Here is a 4,835-nt window from a genome sequence, read left to right as displayed (position 1 = left end):
TGACGTCTCTTCACAGGAATAGAACACTGAGGAAGGCAGAGGTTCATATCTATAGTCCCAGATCTCCAGAGCTGAGACAGGGGGATCAGTGCATTTTTTTTAGCCAGCCTAGATTTCAGAGCGAAATTCTGTCTCAAAACAAACAGGCTGGAGAGATGACTCAGTGATTAAAAGCACTTACTGCTCTTTCAGAGGACAAGAGCTCAATTCCCAGTACCTCAGCAGGTAGCTCAGAACCGTCTGTGTGTCCAGCTTCACAGGAGCCATGCCTTCTTCTGGATTAGTCAGGTCCACACTCCTCATATGAACATAAAATTTTAAAAAGCAAAACCAGGGCTGAAAAGATGACGGCTCAGAAGTTGAGGGCAACTGCTGCTCCTGCAGAGGATCCTGGTTCAGTCCCCATATGGGGACTCACAACCATCCTTAATTCCCGTTCCAGGAGATGTGATCCCCTTCTGACCTCCTTGGGCATCAGACGTGCGTGTGGTGCACATACATACACATGGGCAAACACTCACACCCATAAAAAAAAAGAAATTAAAAACAACAACAACAACAACAAAGCAAACACAGCCAGGCAGTGATGGCTCATGTTTTTAATCCCAGTACTCAGGAGGCAGAGGCAGGCGGATCTCTGATAGTTTGAGACCAGCCTGATCTACAAAGTGAGTTTCAGGACAGTCAGGGTTACACAGAGAAACCCTGTCTTAAAAACACAACAACAAAAAAGAAATTAAAACAACAACAAATTTAACCTTGGCTAGAGAGATGGCTCAGTAGTTAAGAGTACGTATTGCTCTCGCAGAAGACCTGAGTTCAGTTCCCAGTACCTATGTCTGGCAGCCCACAACTGTCTATAACTCCAGCTCCAGGGGATCCAAAACCCTATTTTGGCCTCCAAGGGTAACTGTGCACACACAGTATGTTCTCTCTCTCTCCCCTCCTCTCTTATATATACACAGAGAAGAGAGAGATAAATAAATTACAAAATAAAATAGTAGACAAGGAAAAAGCATTGGCTCTGAGGGTCTCCTTTTCTGCTGAAGCCTGATTTAAAAGCTGAGCTTACAACCTCATTTATTTTAAGTGTATTGCATGAGACTGATGGCTCAGTACTCCACTAAGAAGGCAGATTCTGGTATATTTTAGGTTATTTTATATGTATGAGTGTTTTGCCCTCGTGTATGTGTATGTACCACACACATGCCTGGTGCCTGCAGGGGCCAGAAGAGGGACTGGATCCCTGAAACTGGAGTTACAGATGATTTGGAGCCCACATGTGATGTGAGAACCTGGATCCCCTGGTAAAGAGCCGACGGTACTCTTAACTGCTGAGCCATGGCTCCAGCCTGGGCATATTTTAGAGTACATTCTCAGAAGCGTAGGTAGGTAGTCCTGGGAGACGGGTAGTGAGAAAGGTTTTTGTGAGGGTAAAGAGATGGTGGGTTATGAAATATGAAGTTGCATGCTGTGGTACCGTTGTCATCAGAAGGAGCAAGTAAATATTCTCATTTTATACACAAAATCACTCAGACCTCAGGAAAGGAGTCACCCTCCCGAAGCACACAGGCAGTTAGTGATAGCACTGAGCTCCCACTTCCTGCCCCGTTTCCAATTGGCTAGCCTCAAACCTGTAATCTGCTCAGCTTCCAAGTGTCCTGTGCCTCTCCCTTGCTGGCCCCACCCTGTCTTCACACCACTCTGGGTCTCCTTGACCACACCTGTAATGATTAATCCCGACTGTTAGCTTGACTGGACTGAGAGATACCTAAGAGATTAGTGTGAAACTGTGGCAGGTTTGGCTGCAGGAAGTTGGTTACTGGGGCTGTACCTTTGACCCCAACCCCTTCCTGTTATCCTCTCTGCTTCTGGCTCCCATGAAGTGACTGAAGCATGCCCCCTTTCCATGCTCTTCTTCCATGGTGCTTTTTGCCTTGCCACAGACCTAGAGCAATGGAACTTGTAGACCATGCACTAAAAACCTCTGAAGTCATTAGCGAAAATAAACCTTGCTGCCTTTCAATAGGTTTTGGTCACAGTAAGGACAGGGTCTAATGTATGGTCCTCACACAAAGGACAGTCACTAATGTGAGCTAGACCGATCACTGGTCTTGTTCCTAGATGAGCAACGATGAACTTGATCATCGGCTGAGCCTCAACCCTTTACAGCCAACTCCCTTAATAATAGACAAAATTGAACACAGGTTGGAAGTTGAGCACAGGTTGGTTCTGGACCTGTGGTTGTGGCTGGCTGGGTGTTGTCCCTCCCGGGGGCTGCAGCAGTCTGTCTCAGGAGCACAGGCAGCACAGCCAGAGCCTCTCCAGATCCTCTGACGTGGTTTCTCTCCATCCTGGACCAAGCTGAAAGCTGGATCCTGTGCCCAGTCTGCGTCTCTCCCTCTCTCTGCCCTTCTTCATGCTGGTAGGGGTTTTTATAGCCCGTGGTAATAGCCGCTCTGAATAGGGGCCGTCTGTGATGAGTCACCCCTGCTCACAATGCAGCAGTCAGTGTGGACGGCCCTTGTTCTGGCTTCTTGGCTGCAGTGACTAACTCCTCCAACCCAAACACCTAAGCATAACATTGGACTGGCTGTTCCCCAAACTGGACCCTTTAGCCCCACGGCTTGCCAGGGCAGCATTTCTCCAGTGTGATTCCCAGACACCTCTAGACCAGCTCTTGGTGAGCAGCATCTGCTCTGGGTAGGCCTCTCATACAAGGTGAGAGGAAGAGCCCACATCTATACTACCATCTCCCACCAGCCCAGGAGAGGAGGGTGCTAGGGTTGAGCAACAAAGAAAGGACAAGGGTGGGAAGCAGGAGTAAGGAGTGGGCACAGAATCATGGTGCCAACACATTATGGGCCTAAAACATCAGGGCTAGGGAGGAAGCTTAAAGACGCTTCCTCCCCTCCCCTCATTAGATAGCTGCAGAACTGAGACCCTGACAGAGGAACCTTCCCAAGGTCCTGTAATGACTTTGGAGCAAAAGGGAGGCCTAGTGAGGGGGGCCCGGTGCTGAAGGATGGATGGCTTTGGGCAATAAGAGCAGACTGTGCAGAGCCACAGGAAGCCCCTCCAGACCAGGTCAGGGAGCAAAACGGTAGGCCTTTTCCTAATTCCCAAGTATCCTGGACCCTGGGTTGAAAGAGGTGGAGAGCCACTATGTCCCCGTCCCCAGCTGCCCATCAAGTAGATTGATTATAGCTCGGAGGGGGATGATGTCCAGCCCTGTGGAGGCTAGAGATCGGGGATCATCCCCTAGGTGGGTATGAAGGTGGGGGTGGGGTCACTCACAATACAGGGGTTCCTTTGATTAACATAATCCTGTGGTGATTTGAATGAGAATGGCCCCCACGGGCTTATAAATTTGAATTCCCTGGTTGGTGGAACAATAGGGATGGGGAGGTGTGGCCTTGTTGGAGGAGATGTGTCACTGGGGGTAGCCTTTGAGGTCTCAAAGCCCACTTCATTCCCAATGTCACAGTCTCCGCTTTCTACTTTTGGATAAGGATGTGAGCTGTGGCTACTGCCCTGGTGCCATGTCTGTATGCTGCCATACTCCCCGCCGTGATGGTTAAGTCCTCTAACCATCCTGCAGCCATGAGCCCCAAATTAGACACATTCTCTTGTAAGATGCCTTGGTAATGGTGTCTAAGCACGGCAGTAGAACAATAGTCAACACAGGGCCATGCCTTCCTGAGTCTTTGTACCCTCGAGTCACCGAATCTGCAGCAGCCTCCGACAGGCCACACTCACTTAGAGGCATCCATCTCCAGCCAGCATCTGAGTCTAGGAAGAAAACCAGAGTGAGTGCAGCCTTGCTAGGACATTTATGAGAACCTGTGGGTCTAAGTCAATCATGATGGACAGGCAGAAGACTACTCTTCCTCCAAGCCAAGAGTGATGGGCTGCACACAGCCTCTTGCCTTGGTATTATTCCCCAGTGCTAATATCTCTGACTTACCCACACCATGAGATAAGCTTTCTTTGGGAAACTCTGGTGGGCTGTCACCCCAGGCCCATTCTCTCCTCTTTTGGGTTATTTATGTACCTCTCTGCCACAACTGGAACTGGCAGGTCTTTGGAAACCAAGCCTGAGAGAGTTTGGTTCTCTCAGAAGCCACCTCGCTCTATGGTAGCATGCAGGATAGTTATCAGGCAGAAAGGCTCTTGCCATCAAATCCAGGAGTGAGACAGAGGAGAAAGTGGGCAGAGGGAGAGGGTAAGCTTCATGGTCAGCCCAGTCCTTTACCTCACTGAGAGCTATAGAATGGACCTACGCTGTCCTAGCCCCACATGGAGCTTCTACATGTCGACTAGATTAAGCCTTAGATATGTACTCCATAGAGAGGAGAATGAGCCTGAGTCAGACAGGTCCCCTCTCAGGCAGTCGTGGAGGGCTGAGAGCATCAAGAGGACCAGCCTTCCTTGGTGGGGTGCCTGAGTATCATGTCTTCTTGTCCACTGTCATGTTTTCAATTAGCTTTTGAGGAATATGTGTAAATGAGCAAATAGGTTACCCCAAAATATGCTATCTTACCCCATCTCTCTCCCTCCTCTCCCACACCCTGCCTATGTGTGGGTGGTGGGCGGTGTGACGGGGATCAAACATAGGCAGCAGTAGGCAAGGACTCTATCAGGGAACTCTATCCTCAGCCCTCTCTCCCTAGCCAGTGAAGGAGGATCTCCTCACTCTCATACATAATACCAAATCTACATACATAAAAAAGAAAAAAATCCTCCCTATTTCTTTTTCAGTTCTTGTTCAGGACTAGGACACTAAGAGACAGGGTGGGGAGTGGGGGATGGGTAGGGTGGGCTTGACAGTTTGT

This window comes from Microtus pennsylvanicus, chromosome 3 (genome assembly GCF_037038515.1).
Source record: "Microtus pennsylvanicus isolate mMicPen1 chromosome 3, mMicPen1.hap1, whole genome shotgun sequence".
NCBI lineage: Eukaryota > Metazoa > Chordata > Mammalia > Rodentia > Cricetidae > Microtus > Microtus pennsylvanicus.
Note: the sequence above shows the minus strand (reverse complement) of the source record.